We start from the raw sequence: 22163 nt of genomic DNA on the forward strand, positions 1-22163 counted from the left end.
TGTAACCCAGCCTGGCGTGGCCTGAGAGGAGCACGTAGCATCGGCCATCCCACCCGTTGCCTTTTTTATCCTTGGCCTATGAAGGAGAGGAAAGTGTGAAGGAGGAGCTTGAGCATTTGTGTGTGTGTGTGTGTGTGTGTGTGTGTGTGTGTGTGTGTGTGTGTGTGTGTGTGTGTGTGTGTGTGTCTGTGTGTGTGAGTCTCCATGTGTTTATGAGCATGCGTGTGTGTTTTTGTCTGCGTGTGTGTGTGTGTGTGTGTGTGTGTGTGTGTGTGTGTGTGTGTGTGTGTGTGTGTGTGTGTGAGTGTGTGTGTGTGTGTGTGGGTGCATGTGGGTGCGTGTGTGAGTCTGCGAGCGTGTCCATGTGAGCGTGTATTTGCATGTGTTTACGAGCGTGTGTTCGTGTGTGTGCGTGCGCGTGTGTGTGTGTGTGTGTGCGTGTGTGTGTGTGTGTGTGTGTGCGTGTGTGTGTGTGTAATTGGACAGAGGGGAGAACTGGGCAGTGACTTCATGGGCGTCTGCCGCACCTCTGCAGGAAGAACGTGGAACATGACATTAAAAAGATATCCCTGAAAGCATGTAAGCAGACTAGTGCAGTGGGTATACGCCTGTTGTCGATTTATTTCCTAATGTGCGCTCTTTTAAAAAGGTACTACCTTACCCGGCATCCCATAATACTAATCCATTTAATCTCTGCTCCTCGCGCTATGTCATCCTCATCCCTGTTGCCATCCCAACCCTACTGAATTGATTAAAAACAGGCCAAATGGGAAGTGAGTCGACCGAAAGCATGACGGGAATGTTCATTAAACTCATCACGACAACACGTTTCAAATCACATGAGGACATATAAACCGATGTATTGTTTGGTTTTGATCTGAATGCATCCCATAATAAGACCTATGAGAATCCACTGGTACGCGCCCAAGGTCAGTGAAAGGTCAAACAGTTAGAAAGGGTGAACTGCCAGTTCTCGCAGTATTGTTGGGAGATAACAATGAGTGCGTATCCTAGCGTCCCTTTAGCATATTTATATATACATATATATCAAACATTCAGCCATGCCATACACTCACAGACAGTTATGGCTCCATAAGCATTATTTACAGAGAGTTCTGTATCATTGTCTGATGGTGACTGTTGGTAGGAGGGGACATGATGGCTTTTGTGTTCATGAAACATCACGATCGGGTCTCTTATCCAGGTCCAACGTCTTCCACACACGGGGAGAAGGACAGAGTTTTGACTATGGCGCTATGAATCTATTTCCAGTGTTCCCGGAAAGAGACCCACAGCAGTGTCCATTTTGTTTTCTTTCTTTTTTTAATTCTGGGAGACAGGATTTGCTTTCTCCTTTTTCCTGTGGGTCAAAAAGCGCAAAACCCATTGCAGTATATTACTGAAGTTAGATGCAGCAAGAGCTGCAAACTTTTGTTCAAACAAAACAGCTGCATGATTTACTTGCTGTGTATCCAGGTTAACCCATATATGCAGCACACGTACACAAAGACACACAGACACACGCACAAACAGAAACATAAAGCAGACACAAGTAGTAGGCTAACCCTGCTAGCAGTACCTAAAAGTGCAAAAATCTAAAGAAAAAACCTCTTAAATACTCACGGAGCACCGAACTAGTACTTCTAATACTACTACTACAGCAGCATGCCATTCCAGGCTATTCTGTATAACCCCCTGCTAGTGGAATCATGGGAAAACACATGATTTGTTAAGCTTCCTGTGTGTGAAATGATCTCAACAGACAGAGATGTGCTGAAATAAAGATTTCACCATGAAGGATGATTGCCATGTGTTATGTGTCACGTGAATGACAGAATTCTCCTGTTGCATTTTTCTTTTCTATGTGTCAATGTGTGTATGGATTCATGATGGAAGACGTCAATGTGTCCTTGATTTAGTTATACTGTATAGTATACTATTTTCTCTGCTACCTTCTTTCATGAGATTCCATTAAGGCGCCGCGCAAGTAGTGACTTATTTAAACAGCAGGGGGCGCAAGTATACAGGTAATTTTTCCTGTTCTATTAATTTTCCAATGTCCTGACAATGTATTAACAATGAATTCTGCCAAACCTTAATAATAATTATTAAATAGCGTTATCTTCAACAATGATTATTTCCTACAGTATACAGAGCAAACAATCACATTAAAAACAAATTTGTCTGGCTTATCTAGGCCTAATTTAACATTATTACTTCAATACAAATGATAAAATGGGGCCCTTTTTCTTAAAATGAGCCTCATCTTCTTGAACTGTATTTAGCAGTTCATTAGTTTAGTAGTTAATTGCCAAAGTTACGTTAAATGACAAAATATTCGACCCTTGAGCCACAATAGAAAACGGTGTGGTCACCACGGGTGGGGGCGTGTACGCCATTGAAGAGGGCGGGTCTATTTTAGGATGACACGCCCTCTGTAGATGGGCAGTCAGTGTGGTGCTGCAAAAGTAGAAGCGTGCGATGTTCGTTGTGTTTGCCCGCACGATATTCCGGAGGGAGGGACACTGATTGCCCAAAGTAAGGACACTTGTTCTTTCTTTTAACGTTCCGAAATCTGTGTGTGTGTGTGTGTGTGTGTGGGTGTGTGTGTGTGTGTGCTTCACCCGACGACGTAGTTTAGCCCAATCCACTTATTTAGTCTGTCTGTGTCCAAGGCAAGGAAAGTGGTACCCACCTGCCGAAGCACACACCTCAGTATGGATGCTCTGAAATCAGCGGGGAGAGCAATCATAAAGAGTCCAGGAGTCCCGCGACATACATGGGGAACTTCAAAGCACGAAAGTAAGTGTATACCTTCACCTTGTGATTCAGATGCTTGGTTTGTTTAGTCAAATAGTTAATGTGTGGCATGCAACGAAGCTCTCCCTCAATTGAGAAGGCTGACAATCCATGGCACCAGCTTGCCCTATAAGTGTTTACAACTGGGGCATTGAGCTGCAGTTAATTAAAAAGCGTTTTTTTTCATTATGTAGCCTACATAATCTTCACACATGTTGATTGACAGTGTAACCTTTTTTATTTTTTTATTAAGCTGCTTTTGTGTGGACTGCCAAAATGAGAAAGTTAATTCAATATTACCCCATTTCTCTACATCCTCCTAAAGCAGACTGTATAAAACCTAAATAAGTCAAAACAATGACTGAATAACTCCAGATATTTCTTTTCCCCCAGACAAACATTTATAGTTCATTATTTCACAAAAAATAATATCGCCGTACATAAATTATTGCACGCAGCTCTTGTACTAGTCTGTGAGAGAATATGTAATTGGAACAGTTGGCAAAATATATGTTTGTTGTATATTTTTTTCGATTATCTCTTCCAGAGGTCAGAAAGTTATGTTATTGTGGAGGTTTGCATGGCAGTATACGATCTGTCTTGTGCATACTAGGGTGATGTCTTTATGATTCCCTATAAACACAATGAGGTCCCTTGGCTATGTATGCTCACATCCATGCATGGAAATAAGTGTGTGTGTGTGTGTGTGTGTGTGTGTGTGTGTGTGTGTGTGTGTGTGTGTGTGTGTGTGTGTGTGTGTGTGTGTGTGTGTGTGTGTGTGTGTGTGTGTGTGTGTGTGTGTGTGCGCGCGCGCGCGTGCTCTAAGATTTCATTTTTGTTTTTAAATACATGGTGGCAATTTACAAGTAGACACATAATGACTGAGTATCAATTCACAGACATGCGTGTCAAGTCCTGGCTTATTGATTTGGGAAGCTCACTGTCACTCGTCGTTCCCACTGCGACGTGTGAAATCTCACAATTGATAACATGTGCCAAAAGACTTGACATTCGCCAGGGAATACACTCCATGAATGAATGATTTAAGTCAAATAGGAATTGAATGCTGGGATTTAGATCTGTTTTCTTTGGGATAAGGGTTTTTAATGAAGCCTGGCTGTATTGAGACATATTTATTCATATTTAGATACTACGCGTTGATGATTGGTGTTTGGTTCACAGGTTTTTGATTATGGCGTATCATTTGCCTGATCAATTTTCACGCAGAAAGGAGAACATGGTAACACTTTATTTCATACATTATTTAATGCAGTAATAGGCATTATTATATAGCATAAGCATTGGGTATGCTGTAAGACGGGCTGGAGTTAAACCCCTTACCATACTAAATAATACTTTAGCCAACTCCAGGCTACCGTAGCTAACACCATCACCATTAGTAAAGATGAACACCATAAGCATACAACCGTTTCCCCTCATTGCAACATCCACAATCTATATCTTTGTAATTCCAAGTCGGTTTTCATTTGCTGTCAAAGTAAAGACTGAGCTGCATTGTCATTGTTAGGAAGGAGCAGCCCTGTGGTGGTTCATCCGTGGTTGTTATTGCTTCTAGAAGAAAAGGTTTCTGGTTTGTTTGAAGACAGCGAGGACAACAGAGACAAGACAGTGTTGCGTAGTTATCCCCCTTCCAAAGCCGGGAGGTGATGACTAATGACAGAAACCGTTCACAACTGTGAGACACACACACGCACGCTCACTCCAATGAAGCACACGCGCCTCACATGAGTCGATCTGGAAGTGACAGCTGATGTGGAGAAGCTGCTTAGCAGGCGGTCATAGTGGATCAAGAGCACATCTCCATGCCAAACATGTGGAGCAGTGGCTTCAGAGCGGCAGAATGCAGAAGAGGCTTTCCACGTCGCATGACTTCCTGGCCTGCCAGACTTTCTGACACATCAGGTCTGATTGTGGCTGGTGCGGTGTGGGGGCTGTTTTGCATGAAGTCTAATTAGCATTCTGGACGGTGTGGGTACTGGCTGAATTTGAGGAAAATATATGCAGCCACAAATTTGGATGCTCCGATTCCTCCTCCCTCACCAATTAGGTCAACATCTGTTCAATAACCCCTGGATCCTTTCAATGCCCCTTCATTCAAACCCTGACGGCCAACATCCACAGACCGCCACTGCTGTTCACAAAACACATCAGTTTTAATCAAACAGGAATAGATAAAGGGTTGGGTTGGAGATGGGATACATAAATAAACCAAATGGGGCTTCTTTCTCAGTAGCATACTTTCTGAGGCTGAGGTCATGAAGGGAGAGAGGGAGAGAGGGAGAGAGGGAGAGGGGCATGTGCCCTGGGTGCTGAGGACAACTGCACACATGTGGGGTGGCATGGGGGTGCTGTGTGGAGTTATTCAGCTGGAAAATGGTTTGAGGCCCGGCTGAAAAAAAACGTTGAAACTTTAGCGCTGTTAATGTCTACTCATGCTGTTTAAGAGGACTTTGCATTCCACTTTAAGACCAACTTTATTTTTTACTTGATTAACATTAACCTCACTCTAGTACTCGTAATACATTATTAATACACATTTAATGCAAGCAATGAAGCCTCAATGTGCTCTCAGAACTGTGGCTTGTCTTTGTCGTTGCACGTATACATTATATTATTTACAGCAAGTATGCTGAAGTAAGTACAATATTATTCATATTCTTAACTTGGTCTGTTGAACATATCTTTTATTTCTTTCCTATTTATATCCTATCCTATTGGGATATAAATATATATATATAGCATCATATAACCCTTCAAGGACACTAAGGACACCGGTAGTGCAGAGCACAGCGATAACGATACGCCGGTAGATTGAACTGTGAGTGGGAGCAGCGTACGCCCCAGTGCAGCTATCAAACCCTTCCCTGGGAGCGCAGGAAGCACACAAACGGAGTGACGTACGGACGCCGCAGTGGCAGTTGGTGAGGCCAATTATCGTCCCTCCAACTACCGAAATGAAGCCCCCCGAAGCCGTTGCTCACACTCCCCCTCAGAATGAGGTTTGGATGGGGGAGCAGGAACAATATCCTCCAGTAATAAATACAGTGGAACACATGGAGGAGGAGGAGGAGGAAAGGTAAAGGCTGAGGAATGTAATGGAGGTGGGGGGCGAAGAGAATGGAATGCAATGGAAAGAAAGCATAGTATAATGTAGGGTATGCATGGTGTAGGGGAAGGGTAATGGGGTTGTCAGCGTTGTTTGACTCCCAGCTCAAAGGGTACTGGGCCTCAGCCTCATTGTCCTTGAGCAAAATGCCCTTATCCCCCTGCCCTTCCTGCTCCTCCTTAAAGACCTTGAAGATGCTTTGGATAAAAGTGTCTGCTAAATGACTTTGCTAAATTGTAGTATTTCTGTTCTTTTTCGTAAGCGATGAATTGGGCTCATCGCTTGGCCGTCTGGTTTTCTTACGGGCTAGTCATTATGTTATCCCTTCTTTTTGCCTAGCGTTGCAGCATTTAAATACCGTCCCGATTCTCGACAGCCTGAGTGCGCGTGGGTAGGATGGTAGTTTGGAAAGAGCTGATTCTGAGGTATTGTGAACAGGATGTCACTTCACTGTCCAGAGAGTGCTGGGTATTTAAAGTGTGTGAATAGCAGAAGGGATCGTCGCGTGGTGTGACATCGAAGCTCAGTAGAAGTGGGGATTGGGATTTCAAGGCATCCCTTGTTATTGTGCTTAGTGCTTGCTATTATCCTTCTGTCTTCTGCCGACTCAGCTAAAAGTCTCCAATGGTAAAGGAGCGAGTGCGGAGGTCAATGGTTCATGTTAGCATGTACCCAATTAGCCAATTCACTTGCCCATTGGACTTCTATTAGCACACGTTGGCATGCGAATGCACGAAGTAGGCCTATTTAGGGGTCAGCTGGGCAAGCAGTTTTGCTTAATGCTAAAACATCCTCTGTCTCAAATTCAAAGGTAGGCTTCGCCAACATTGACATTCATATTGGTATGTGAATAAACAATTTTGTTGCAATAGTGTGTGTGTGTGTGTGTGTGTGTGTGTGTGTGTGTGTGTGTGTGTGTGTGTGTGTGTGTGTGTGTGTGTGTGTGTGTGTGTGTGTGTGTGTGTGTGTGTGTGTGTGTGTGTGTGCCCGTCTGCATGGCTGGCTACTCAATAATGTTGCCAGCCACGCATATACAGAATTGGTGAATATATGTACTATTCAACTCCACTAGCAACTGTTCCATTAGCAACTGCATAAATTCGTACTTTATAACCGTGTTATTTGACTGTTTCAACAAAACGTTCATCAGAAACCACAATTGAGTGGCCTGAGTTGCATTTATTTGCCGGAATATAAAATTTGTATTACTCATTTGCTGCGGAAAGAAAGAACAAAGCTCCTGCAGCCCTGCTTTCACTCCCTTCCTGCTCCCTGAAGATACTACTTAGGTCGGCCTAGTGTCAAAGGGAGACGTGCTCCTGTGACAGCTCTGCTCATTCTCTGTTCTCCGCTCCATACTCGTTAATTTCAGTGTTTCCTCTCGCTTCCCCCCCACTACAGGATTTCTGTACTTCGGTGCATTTCAACCTCACTGCACAATTCTATCTTGCGTTATACAACCATTTTCGGGATTGTTGAATGCCGTTTGCTATCCAAGTGATGGTTTCTGTAGCAAATTTCAGGCCTAATGTTCACATATTGTTGGCCAAAAGGGATGCTATTATTTTTTTAGAAACGCGTTACCCCTTCAACGTTTGCCCCATCACACTCTGTGTCACATCATATCTGTACCCGAGGCAGCACTCAGCTGGGGACTCACTCTGTGTGGATGCTACTTATCTTCCATTATCTGTAGTCATTGTCAGTCATTTTGTATGACAGTATCTGGTAAATGACAAAATGTCAAAAGGAAAAAAGCATTCTAACTTAAAAAATTGTGTTTATATTATCATTTGGGATTTTCTTGCTGGAATAGACCTACTTTTTGAAAATGCTTGAAAACCATTTCTGAACACGGAAAACCGACTTCATGGTCAACCTGTACATTGATTCTGTTTCAACCTTGAGAGCAAATGGATTCTCAAACAAGAAACAACCATTTAATTTCTACCACACATAGATTTTTCTATGGTCGATAATATCTCTATTTTCTCCGTAACATGTTCGCACCTATTAGCCAGGGTTCACCTGGAACACTTTTGTTTGTGTGCGACTGCATAACAGAATATTGATCAACCAAACTGCTCATGTTATTATAACTGGAGCACGTCACTTTGATGTTGAACAGAACCAATTTGTTCACGTATGGATTGATTTACTTTCGTGAGGCTTTTGGAGAGTTCCATGCCCGCAGAATGAATTGAGGCTGATGTTGGGTTGCATCTCAACGTTTTACCCCTTTTTAAATTTATTTTTTTCTGCATACACCCTAATCCAAATCGACTTCCTCTTTTTTCAGATACGTTGTCAATAAGTCAGTAGAGGTTAATCCTCTTGCTCAAGGGCTTCTAGCAGGTAGTCATGGTTTTGACCCAGAACCTTTTGGAAGGGAGCCTTATCTAAGAGAGGACTGGAAGAGAGGTGCTGGATATCTGTCGGGGGTATTGATGTGAAGATCGATGAGTGGCCCTCTAATAGTTGTGATTATTGATTTTTATTGTTTGTACACCACCCCCACCACACCCCTTTCCTCCACCCTCTGTTGATGGTCTCTACTTGTCATACCCTCTCTCTTTCTTCTTTGTACACTACTCTTTAAACACCGCTCCTTTGTGTTCTGGCCCTTTACGTTTATAAATCGTGTACCTTCTCCCTCGCATGTGTTTTTTACTTCTTTTTCTTTTTTTTCTCAGAGCAGGTCGTTTCTCAGACCTGCAGTGAAATTTGCAACATAGGGAGTTTTGTCGAGAGACATATTCGTTGCATCGCATTGCACACACACACACACACACACACACACACACACACACACACACACACACACACACACACACACACACACACACACACACACACACACACACACACACACACACACACACACACACACACACACACACACACACCTTTCTCTCCAGCTGTTGTTGCATGCAGTAGTGTGTCGTGATGCTTGTGGGGCAGCTGTGAAAAGGTATATCATGAGCCTCTGATATAACACTGTTTTGGAAGAGGTATTTTCTGTTACTTTTAGTGTGTGTGTGTGTTTGTGTGAAAAGGGGCAATAAGAGCGACACAGAGAGATGCCGCAAGATCGTCAGAGGAAGAACAGCAGATGTCCCTGTGTGTGTGTGTGTGTGTGTGTGTGTGTGTGTCAGCAGGACCTTTTCCTCCACCATCGGGGGGACTGCTAAATATATTTACTGTCCTCCTAGGAAGAAAAACACCTCAACAAATACAAACACTTCCTCCACCACATATGACACATCTGATGTGAGCCTTGCTTCGAGGCCAAAGACGCATAAAATATGATGCGATTTAAACACAGTGACACGTATTCTCTCCCTGTCCTATGGGTATAGGTACTATGCAGTATCCATGCCTCTGTTTTTATCCTCCCACACTCTCCTTTTCTGCCGCTGAAGCCCACATCCATGCATTCATCCCCTCATGTATCAAATGGGGAAGGATGTCGTGTCTCGGCTAGAGTGTTCGACCCCCACCCGCCCACAGGTACTGGGTTTGATCCCCAATGTCCGCAGCCTTACCTAGAGCCATCGTTGAGCAAGATGCACTGGCTACCCTACCTACTCCTCCTCGATGACGTGTATCTAAAGTTAAAGATGTTCATCGCTCAATTGTAAAATCGTTGACCTTCACTTCCCAATCGTTGACCTTGAACACTTCCCAACCCACTAAACACCTTCCTCCTCTCTCATTATATATACTCTCTCCCCCTCCTGTCCTACCAACCCTCCGCTGAGCAGAGACTTCAGTAAAGATCACAACACCCTTTTCTTTCATAAGCGTTTCCCGTAAACAACACTAATTGATTTGTAAAACCATATGAATAAGCTTTCGGCCAACGGAAGAGCAACTCTGACAAGGTAGGTTAATCAAAACCTCCCACCGCACTCCCCCTCCTCCTGTCATAGATTAATAGTTTTATTTAAATCGGTTGATGTAGTTTAATTGTCTCGGTGGCTGAATGATTTGTTCCTGTATGTTGTTATCTTGTTGTGTATATTTGTTTTCCGGCTTTCCTTCTGAATGTGATGGATCGCTATGTTTATGTACACCCGTTTACCTATTCAAGGCACAACTACCCAGCATGCACTGCGGTGACGCAACAACACCTTTATAAGTGTAAACAAAAAGTGAACGCTTGAGTCATCCCAGAACGAGGCCGTCAGACGCTGTGTGTCGCCGCAGGCTGTATCTCCCTCCATCCAAACATTAGCCAATCAATCACTAGGGTCGAGTGAGTGGTGTGGACTGTTTCATCCACAAACATCCTTGGTTTCATCGCATAAGGAAGGATATTCCCGCGGGTAGCCTCTACTGACCCACAGACACACACACACACTCTCTTAGATCAGATCAGCCGGTTGTCATAGGGAGAGGTTAGCTGCTCCATACTGCGATGCATGGTAATGGATTTAGAAGCTTATGTTGTCTGTTAGATCTCCAACTGTCAAAACAAAGTGTTGTTATGCCAGCTCCTTTAGAATAATATAATATATATTTCTATATATGATAATAAAAAGTATATTTTTAATAATATGTAATATTAATAATTAATTAACAATAAAAGAAGGCGCTTATCCCATTGGTGATGCTAACCCTCTTTTCGCGCTTACGACTGCACCAAGGTTAAGCTCGCTAATTATTTCATGAATGGCGTGCCTAATGAAATGAGAAAAGCGTGTACATCGCCGACAAAGAGGGCTGAGATGAAAGAAGGTCCCAGGAGCCATTGATCTTATCAGCGGAAATGAGGGCGAGTACAAAAACAAACACCAAATGTTTGAATTGCTAATGAAAACCATCTTTCTGCCGTGCGCCGTGTGCTTTATGAGCAAACAGCCACCAGCAATGCTTTATTCTCCACAGTCGGAGAGCGCTGTTGTTGCCTGCACTGTTCTTTGTTATACAATATTGTGTCACATAATATTCAGGAGTATCATGGGGGAAAGTATTGCACTGAGCATATGCTGCACTTGTTTTGTGTACAGTCCCACAGAGTGTGCATACAAAGCAGAAAGGAGGGACAGATCTGAGGCAACTTGGCAGTAAATGAGGGCAATTAAGGAGCAGGTGAGAGGCTGAGACATCTTGCTGAAGGAAGCAAGCAGGTCGGTGGCATTGGGGATAAAAAAAAAGGCGTGATCCAAGGTGAGTTAATCAAATGCCAAATGCCTATTCTCCCCAGCTGGAGAGACTAAAATCTTCCCCAGATTTATCATACAGAACTAACCCAAACCCATCAAATATATATTATAAAGTGTATGCTGAACTGAATCCCAGTTATATTATTACTCATTAACTATTAATTGGATTGCCAGATCAACCTCGATCTTCCTCGAAGAACTCAGACAGTAATTAAGGCATTGCTATTAGGGAAGCACAAGGCAAACCTACTAAATAATACAACACGTATGGAATAACAGATGCCCCGGACAGGTTTCATGTTATCTTAATGGATCAGTTTGTTTTTACATTGTGGGAAATGCGAAAAACACCCATCGCCTCTCCTGTGCGTTTAGCTCATTAGTCGAGAGAAAAGTAGACTTCTGTAGTCGATCATGACGGCACTCTTTTTTTATGGTCCACTATCATGCTGTTGTGAATAGAGATAATAATGTACTGCTTGCAGTGATGTGAATGCTTTCCTCGTGCAAGAGATGAGTATTAGTTCCCCTCATGGCTACGAATCATTAGGCTGTATGATGACATTTCATGGAATTAGCCAGTCCGTGCGCGTATATACAGCACTGTCTGTTGAACCATTAGGCAGTCTCTTCTTATACGCAGGACCGTCACTTGAGACCTTTCAAACCCTGCCATTACTTTTTTGCCAAAAGTGTATCATAGGTCCTCAATCTCCCGTGAACCCCATATGCATAACACGCGGCCCGGGGTGGGGCCAGAACCGGAGGTTGGGAACCACGGCTCTAATGAGTGTGTGTGCTCGCCGGTGGGAGAGACTCAAAGAGGGTATGTCACGGCCCATGATTAGCATAATGACTCAAGCCATGGGGCAAATTAACACATAATGCGATACTGGAGCCGCTTTCATGTTCTGTTAAGTATCCCAGAAGATGTGTCTACATTACAACAGTCCTTTTCTTTTCATTGTTATTGTAACAACGGCGACTGGTTTGTATTCTATGGGGTGTTATTTTCATTACCGTGTGTTTTTACACTTGACATCTTCAAGGCATGCACACCCACACTCTACCCCTTCAAGTGCTGAAACGCGCGGCAGGGAATTCAACTCGCCTGTCAATTAGGGCAAAGTCACTTGTTGACATACTTTGAGGTATTTGTCTGAAGTGCTCTCCGCCAGGCGTGAGTGTGGTGCATCACAACGTGTGCGACGTGTCAGAAGCAGAAGGGCGCTGTCAAAACTGTCACTCAAAGAAACACATTCGCTGCCTCTTTATATTCCCGACGCAGCCCCCCCCCCCCCCCACCCCCCCACCCCCCAGCCCCCCACCCGCACAGCGTCTGTTGATTGCCTGAGGAGGTCTTTTGAGCTCACCCTGGCATATACCTGGTGATAAGTTGCATCATATATCAGGGCAGGAGGTTTTATTTTCCCATTAATGTGACAGCACTTGAAGTCTTGGTGAGTAAGATGTATTTATAGAGGTTATTAGTAAGGCTCCTGTCAAAAGTTCCAGAGTATATGTGCACTGACTTCTTCATTAAAATTCCGAAAGCAGTTTTGACATCTGTGTATGCATGCACAGTACACAAAATATTTTTGGAATCTTTTTTTTATTTGTGTTCTTTATTTAGCTGTATTCATTGGCTTGCTAATGTATCTATTCATTCCTAAAGAGACTAGCATTTTTGGAACATGAATTTGAATGCTTAACGTGCATCCCCCTATACAATATTACTGGTGTTGTAATTTCTATTTTCTGGATGCTGAACACTGACATTAAACTGACCTTTAACAGGTCAGGTGTGTGTGTGTGTGTGTGTGTGTGTGTGTGTGTGTGTGTGTGTGTGTGTGTGTGTGTGTGTGTGTGTGTGTGTGTGTGTGTGTGTGTGTGTGTGTGTGTGTGTGTGTGTGTGTGTGTGTACGCACATTTACACACGTTAATACCACAGACTGTAGCACAAGTGTGCAGTGTGAAACACCAAAGTGTAGCTCAGTGTAACGGACCAACAAGAGTGTTTTTGTTTCAGCATGGTGAAATCAGTAGATCAAATTTCACAGAATAAATAGACATGCCTGCCATCCTCCATGCCACTGTCCTTAAACATGGAAATTATGTAAAAATGATAACAAATCTTTTATCTGTGTTGTTTAAAATATGCAGATGTCTAGCAATCTTGACGTGATTGCCATGCTTGTTGGCATTTTGAAATGTTTGTTGTCATTGCCGCCCGAGCTCAGCCTAAGTGCACCGCGGCACAAGAAGACATTTAATTGGGATGCTTGTTTTTGGGTATAATTGCCGTGGTTGCCTAGCGACATCAGCTGGCTCGATAATGCCGGGCCGCTATCTTGTCGCCTTTGTTGTTGTTGTTGTTGTTTTCATTGTGCTGGAGAGAAGCATGCAGCGGTGTACGGCTGCAGTCACTTCGATCGGGTGTTTGAAAGAGCTGGGGCAGGGGAAGGGTTGTACCACGTGATACGTCTCGGGAGACGGGAGGAGCCCTCTGCATGGCTTACCGCAGGTTGGGCTGTTGTTGCTTCTTGGGTTTGTTGAGGACTTTAAGATGTGTGTGTGTGTGTGTGTGTGTGTGTGTGTGTGTGTGTGTGTGTGTGTGTGTGTGTGTGTGTGTGTGTGTGTGTGTGTGTGTGTGTGTGTGTGTGTGTGTGTGTGTGTGTGTGTGTGGGTGTGTGTGCGTGCGTGCGTGCGTGTGTGTGTGTGTGTGTGTGTATGTAAAGGTCTGACAGCAGTACACCTTTTTTGAGTCCTCAATATGGCGTTATCACCAATACTGCATCCATAATGCATTCTGATGTACAAGCCCTATAGTAGAGAAGATATACTGTCTGTCAGACAGCAGGATGGCAACTTGGCCTCACTTTCTTTTTGCCTTCAGGCATTATCTGGAACACACACACACACACACACACACACACACCACACACACACACACCACACACACACACACACAGTCCCCTTGCACCTTCCTCCTTCTCTTGCATATGTGGCCTATTTCCCATCTCAGGGTGTGTGTCCTACATTGTTCCAGCTCTTCGGATATGAATAAAAGCACGATAAGGTGATTACACGTCGGATCGGAACCCGTGTGCGGGAAGACGGCGGCAGAACGGATGGAGGCAATTGGTTTGACTCTCTCCTTTTGAAATGGATGTTCTGTTTTTAAAAGGCTGTGTGTGTGTGTGTGTGTGTGTGTGTGTGTGGTGTGTGTGTGTGTGTGTGTGTGTGTGTGTGTGTGTGTGTGTGTGTGTGTGGTGTGTGTGTGTGTGTGTGTGTGGTGTGTGTGTAAAACCCCGTTGAATCTCTGGCCTAATTAGGTCCAGCGGGAGGCATAACAAGAGGGGGGAGCAGGGAATGATGCGCTGGGTGCTGCAAGGGCAAATTGCTTGTCTGGCAACCCTCTGAGATTAATAGTAATGGTGTGGGTGGGTCGCTGTGGGTGTGTCTGTGTATGTGAGTGCATGGTCGCCAAATGCGTGCTTAGGAGTTCATTGTGTTTTTCATTTTTCACGAGTCGACGTTGTGTGTGCGCCGCGCTCGGAACGAATCGGAGCGGGGCATTGTGTTTTTTATTCGTTGATGATTGAGTCATTTAACGAGCCCCCCCCATCTCTTAAACGGCGGTGTAGTCCAACCCCGCTCAACGCCTCATTGTTAATTGAAAGCATCAAAGGGCCCCAGTGCTTTGATTTGATACAAGTCTATTCTGTGGATGCCGAACAACCAGAACTTAAAACGTGGTTTTCGTTTAAGTGCTTGCTGTGCAGAATACTTCTCCGAGGAACGGGGTGTGAAAGAGTCGCTGCTCGACATCAATTCCACCTGTCACAAACTGGTTCATGTCAATGAAAAAGAAAACGGGGGGGTTCACGCAGAAGTCTTGAGTCAAAAGTTAGTCATGCTTTCCTTTTTCTGAACCACCATAATAATTGAAAACCCAGTGAAAGACATGCATGTCTGAATACATGTTGGATATTAGTAATGGAGCAGGAAATGTATGGGGTAGTGGAGTGTGTGAGTGCTGAAATGGAGACCATTAGGCTGCTGAATAACACAAGACAGAATGACACAAAAAGAGAGAGCTGCCTTGAACCCAGGCTTCTAAGGTGAACCATACATGAAGACCCACTTTCCTTTCGGACACACACACACCACACACACACACACACCACACACACACACCACACACACACACACACACACACACACACACACACACACACACACACACACACACACACACACACACACACACACACTGCGTGTCCTTCAAAGAAAGGATAATCTATCACAGTAGTAGTAGGGGCTCAGTGTGTATCAGTGCGAGTGGGTGAAAGAAAAAAAACTGTGAGGTCACCCATATTTCCAGGCTGGTGTTTTGCGCTTCAACAGCCAAAAAATCCTATTAGTCGCGCTCCGCTCGTCGCCGGCGCTTGTATCTGCCACGCTACCCTTTGTAGCCCAGTGTTAACGCAGAGATGGGGATTTATTAAATATTTCATATTTTGACCCTTATTTCCTGGAGGAAATGCAGGGTGGGGGGTGGGGTCTGGGTGCTATAGAAAGCCTGGAGCATCAACAAAAGGCCTCCTTCTAAATAATAATGTGATATTAATGTGAGGCGTCACCAGGCACAGATGTGATACCGACCCCAGCAGTCGTTTTAACTGTTTTGGGCCGAATCCTTTTGTGGAGGAAGAACAGAGGGAGACTTTTGACCCAGAGAATGGCATGGTCTTGTTAATTACATTTTGGTATTTTCTTTTATTTAACTGATTTATATTTCCAATGCAACTTCCAGTGAATTCAAACAAGGCATGTCCTGCTAGGTAGGATGTTGGGCTACTCTGCTCTAGAAGGCCAGAAGGTAGGTCTTACAGGCATTTGGGACTGAACCCACAATCTCTTGGCTGGGAAGCAAACCCCATGGACACGGCACTATCCTGGCCCACTTCATAAAGGTATAAAGGCAGAGCCTGAGACCGTGTTATGAGAAGGAGTCTGTCTGTATGGGCTGCGGAAGGTGCACCTTACAGCCGGAAGGCGTCATTTCATGCTCAGAGTGCCAGGATTATCTCCCTTTGAGCGGGACAAAGCTCTGTATCAAGCTGTTTTCTACCCCGAGGATGAGTACTGCACAGAAACGGAATTACATTTCTCAAAATGTAGTTCAGGACAGGCCAACGGGCGGCTTAGGGTGTTTGACGTTTAACTCCCAGCCAACCGTTCTGGGTTCAGACCCCTGTGTCCGCACTCTCCCTGTAGGCGCCCTAGAGCAAGATGCCTCGATGCCTATCTGCTCATTAATGACCGGTATCCAAAAATAAAACACTTTCAGTTGCCTTGCAAAATGAATAAAAAGAAAAATGGTACAATTCGACTATGTGTCACTAGAGCTATCAGAAATGATATAAAGTCGATTGTTCAAAACTCTTCAGAATCATTCTCCACCGCCCAACGTGGAGGACTTCCGAGTCCCCGGCCCGCTCAGAGTCCAAACGGAGCTCCGCCTCTCTCTGAGTGTCCTTCAGAGGGGTGGGCGTTTCCTGCTGAACCCCACCAGAGGCAAGCCTCGGAAGCCGCCTGTTAGCATCAGTTTGTTGTTTCAGAGTGAATAATTTAGTCGTAGAAGCGGGGGGGGGGGGGGGGGGGGTTGCAGTTATGGTGGTGGTTTCTCCGTCGTCCTCCCCCCCCCCCCCCCCTCCTCCAGCGACAGATGCTCGGCCCGGGCAGAGAACCTGCTGCTGCCAGAACACTGCAACAGAATGTTGGACAACCCTCATCTCTCTCTCTTCCTCCCTCACTCTTTACCACATCTCTCTCTCCTCCTCGCTCACTCTTTACACCTCTCTCTCTTCCTCCTCTCACTCTTTACTCATCTCTCTTCCTCTCTAACTCTTTGCACGTCTCTCTCTTCCTCTCACTCTTTACACCTCTCTCTCTTCCTTCTCACTCTTTATCTTCACTCCTCTTCCTCTCCTCACTCTTTGCACGTCTCTCTCTTCCTCTCACTCTTTGCCACGTCTCTCTCTTCCTCTCACTCTTTGCACGTCCACTCTCTTCCTCTCACCTTTACCCATCCCTCCTTTTCCTCCCCATTCTCTCCTCTCTCTCTGTCTCTCTCACACATTCTATGTCTGAATGTTTTTCTGAATCGCTGTCCCGCCTGCATTCATGACAAAGTGCGCCAACAAGATGCTTGTTGCTTTGGCAACAAAAACGACAACATTTGGCGTGTTGCAGTCACATTAAACACACGTATGCACGGATGCATACGGTGGCATGACCTCGGCTACAGGTGCAGCGCATTCCTCCCCTGCCGGGCTTCTTTGTCGCATGGGGAGGGATGTTTGGAAGGTTTCCACATCGGCAGATCTTTTACCCATCCACCCCCCCTCCCCTCCCAACTCCGTTAGACATGCCCGTAGGCAGCAAGCGCATGAGTAAGTTGGTACCTGTGGGGGCGGGGGGCGATGGATGAAACCTGCAGCATCATGTGTGGCACTGCAGCGCTGGATAATCACAGTGTGGGTTGAGCTGGAAGCCACCGGTACCTTAGCCTGCAAAAGCTCTGCTTGTGCATAAAGCCTGGTGGGTGATGGTTGTGTAGAAGTCAATGAGCCAAAGCAAATGCATATTCTATCATGTTCCATCAGGCATTTTTAAAGTACTTGGGTTCATATCTCACTGGGGCAAACAGGCATTTAAGACAATTCGAACAAAATCTGGCAACCAAGAACACATCATGACTGCTCAAATATATTTCAGTGGTCTCAATGTGCTCTTTAAACCAAAAAATAAAGAACACTTCTGACTCTGTCTCTCTCTGCCTCTATCTCTGTCTCTTTTCCTTCGCCTTCTCTCCCCTCTGTGTCTGTCTCTATCCCTTCTCTTCTCCTCCTCTCTCTCCTCTCTTCTCTTCTATATCTTTGTCTCTTTCTTTCTCTCTTTCCCTTCTCTTCTGTTCTCCTCCTTCTCTTCTCTTCTATGTCTTTGTCTCTTTCTTTCTCTCTCTTTCCCTTCTCTTCTGTTCTCCTTCTCTTCTCTTCTATATCTCTGTCTCTTTCTTTCTCTTTCTCTTCATTTTCTCTTCACCTCCCTCTCTTCTCTGTGTCTCTCGGTGTCTCACTCTCTTTCCCTTCTCTTCTCCTCCTTCTCTTCTCTGTGTCTGTCTCTGTCAGAGCTGCCGGAGAACTGGACCGATACCAAGGAGACCCTGCTGGAGGGTATGGTGTTCAACGTCAAGTACCTGGGCATGACCCTGGTGGGCCAGCCCAAGGGGAGGACATGGCCGCCACCGCCATACGCAGGATCGTTGCCACGGTGAGCCGCCCCCCCTGTCAGCAGTCCCCCATCATCCGAGGGCCAGATGCCTCACTCTACCCTGCTCCTTACTGACGTGGTTCTAAAAAGTGTCACAGAAAAGTAATCTTTGCGTTTTATTCTGTACTATTTTTAGAATGAAGTGAAACCCCATAGTCATGCCGTAGTCTTTATTAAACAAGTTATTTTTATTATCATTTTTCACCTTTATTCAATAAGTCTCATTGAGGTTGTGGCCACCTCCTGTCCAGAGAGATCAGCTGCAGCACAAATCACAAAAAGTACATGACATGTACGAACAAATGACAGCAACATATACACCGAAAAAAGGATTAAGATTAGAAGACAACAAAACAGGTCGACCTAAATGGCAGAACGCTATGTATGTCGGTAGACGGAGTCCCACGGCCTACCTGCTGCAGCTCTACTGCACCGAAGTAGAGTCAAGAGTGCGCCTCAAGTCCGCACTGCTCAGTGAAAGCAACAGAGCGTTTGAGCACACCTCCGGCCTGGCAGATTAGTTCCAGGTGTCTTTAGGGCTCTGTATATGGACCGTGAGGTGTTTCTCCTCATTCCATTACTTACCGCCGTGTGGCCATTTGAGATAACAGATAATGCTGTTGTTCACCCATCCGTTGGAGGGCTAGAGAGTGTGAAAGCGCCACTATGAGTGCGTCGATGGTACACGTGCACTAGGACCGATCCCAAGAGCAGAACCCCCCCAAGCGCCACCTTTTTCCTCGCCGGTCCATGACAGCGCATTGGTGCGGTCTGATTATATTTGCTTTTATTACGTTATCCGTTCTTTAATTTGCTAGGGGTTTCCTGAAATATCTCATTTCATTTTCCCTTTTATTTGCTTTTTAATTGCGACCCAAATCAGTTTTGTCTCGTGAATAGCTTGAGGTTCAATTAGTTTAACCTCAAGCATTTACATCTGCCGTTTGGAAGATTTATCTTTGTATTTATCATGTCCCATTCTGTAACAATCACAACTATAAGCCTATTAGGATGTCCAAGGTTAACAGGCATAAATACCTCCTTGCGTCTTATAGAGAGATGACTCTCATGGACGGAATGGCTCATGTTGCTACGTTAAAGTATTGTTCGAACTCCCCTACGGATAGAAATACAAAAGAGCTTGTAAAGTTGCAATTGCTTGGGTGCTTTGTAAGAAGCAACGTGCGCTTACACGTTTCTATACCCCTGCGCTCTCAGAAAAACACACGCGCACACGCACACACACATACACACAGGCTTGTTCTTTATGCCCTGCGATTGCTGCCGTTTTACGCAGATAATGTTATATATTTTTATGAAAAAGAAATCTCACTTCAGTCCTCCACATGCTCATTTTGCTGTATTGTCAGTCCCTGCTTGTGTGTTGGGAGCACGGCAGAATATTGCTGCTCCATCCCTACTCCACTCCCCAAGGCATTCAGGCTCCACCAGTAAGACATGGCACCGTTTCTCTTGTCCTTGGAAAGTCCTCCTCCCCCCTCATCTCTCTCCCCTGCCACCTTTTTATGTCACTCTCTCATCCGTCAAACCTCCTGTCGATCCCTCTGCAATAAAACGAAAAACCCTGCAGCAACGAAAATCGAAGAAGAAAAAACAAAACTGGAGCAAAACTATTTATGAAAAAACTGCCGGAAAATAAGTACGTAAAACCATAGAAAAAAAACTGCCAGAAAAAAACAAAACACAAATCCCTAACACACGCACGCGAGGTAAGGATTAGTGTTTTTTGTGATTTTGTTACACCACTTCCAAGTCCAAACGTAACTAACGTCTCGCTGTGTCGCTTCGATGCCTTCTAAGGAATCAATTGATTGGACAGAGGAGAGCGTCAGCAGAACGGAAACGAAATGGGGGAGGGGGGGCGGCGAGGAGGGTGAGGGGGGGTTTCATCGAGTGGGGCTAATCAGTTTGGGGGGTTGGGGGGGGGGGACTGAAAGTCAAGTGCCATTGTTCCCCCTCCAACCCCCCAGGGACCTGCTATCTCATAGCACGAGCTCAGCACATTCACCTGCTGCCAGTTTTACTGCACAAGACGCCTTCAGAAGGGGTGGGGACGCCGGGAAGGGGCTACGCATACCTGCTCTCCTTTTTCCTTCAACAGCACAACCCCGGCGCACCCCCTTCCCCAGACACATTTTTGCAGCATTTTGCAGTTAATTATTTATTTTTTTGGCCCGAATGAAATCCGTGATTAAAATAATTTTTCCCCCCCGCCTCTTCAAAGTAATGTCATCTCTGGCTTGACTTGAGTTGACAGGCTGCCCTTTTCGGCCTGAATCAATTGACACATTTCATTTCATGAAAGGGGTGTGCGTGTGTGTGTGTGTGTGTCTGTGTGACGTGCGAAGCAAAAAAAACTCTGCACATCAGTTTCTGTGTGTGTATGTGTTTTTACATGTATTTTCATCATCCACAGGCGAGAGCGAGTGCCAAGAAGTTTCGTAAAGTGACGCTGACGGTCTCTCAAAGGCATCGTCCTCACCGACACGGACACCACAGACCTCATAGAGGACGTCTCCATATACAGGTGAGACCACAGACCTCATAGAGGACGTCTCCATATACAGGTGAGACCACAGACCTCATAGAGGACGTCTCCATATACAGGTGAGACCACAGACCTCATAGAGGAGGTCTCCATATACAGGTGAGACCACAGACCTCATAGAGGAGGTCTCCATATACAGGTGAGTCCACAGGCCTCATAGAGGAGGTCTCCATATACAGGTGAGTCCACAGGCCTCATAGAGGAGGTCTCCATATACAGGTGAGTCCACAGGCCTCATAGAGGAGGTCTCCATATACAGGTGAGTCCACAGGCCTCATAGAGGAGGTCTCCATATACAGGTGAGTCCACAGGCCTCATAGAGGACGTCTCCATATACAGGTGAGACCACAGACCTCACAGAGGAGGTCTCCATATACAGGTGAGTCCACAGGCCTCATAAAGGACGTCTCCTTATACAGGTGAGACACAGGGACCACCGACCCCATAGTGGACATCTCCATGTACAGGAGACACTGACTAACACTACATATTGGCTGTTTAGACGATGCAGTTTGTAATAAGCCATATATTTAGAAGCAAGTTTTAACCAGAAGCGACTTACACGAAACGGGTCACTATGGAGGAGATGGGGGGGTTAGCGCATGTGGGACAATTTATTTTCACCTCAAAATATCTGTTTTAAAACAAATTATTGAAATTCATAGTTTTGTTCACCCTTATTGCCAATTCCTTCTATATTACAGACAATCTTAATAGTTTCTTGGAAATGTGAAGACATGCCCTGCTAAGCAATGATGAGTAAGAGTTTAGGAGTCAATATGTCTTAATAATGACATATAGTTGTGTGTGACATTGGTTACCTCTCGTGACATATACATGATATACAGAGCTGTCAGGGCGGTCATTGTGAATGGAACGCTGTGGTAGGTATCCTCCTAATGACCCAAGATATGGTGTTCCATGAAATAATAACCCTGTCAACAGTAGTCAGTCACTCAGTCAGTCAGTGAGTCAGTCAGTTAGTCACTGTAGCGCTCTGTCAACTCTGGTTCAATCTGGGCCACTGTGAGAAAAAAAAAAAAGTGCTCTGCTGTTACTTGTAAGAATAGTGGGAGCAAACACATCTTGGTAGATCAGTGAGGGCGCCTCTTTGTTCTCTCGCTGTATAACTCGAATGATCAAACTCTGCTGGAGCCTG

At 45.1% G+C, this 22163-nt stretch overlaps 1 pseudogene; it reads left to right on the forward strand.

Annotated features, from left to right (window-relative positions):
- The first annotated feature begins 2386 nt into the window (after positions 1-2386).
- Positions 2387-22163, forward strand: part of LOC130374938 (low density lipoprotein receptor adapter protein 1-B-like) — a 26169-nt pseudogene continuing 6392 nt past the window's right edge.

This window comes from Gadus chalcogrammus, chromosome 21 (assembly GCF_026213295.1).
Source record: "Gadus chalcogrammus isolate NIFS_2021 chromosome 21, NIFS_Gcha_1.0, whole genome shotgun sequence".
NCBI classification, from domain to species: Eukaryota; Metazoa; Chordata; class Actinopteri; order Gadiformes; family Gadidae; genus Gadus; species Gadus chalcogrammus.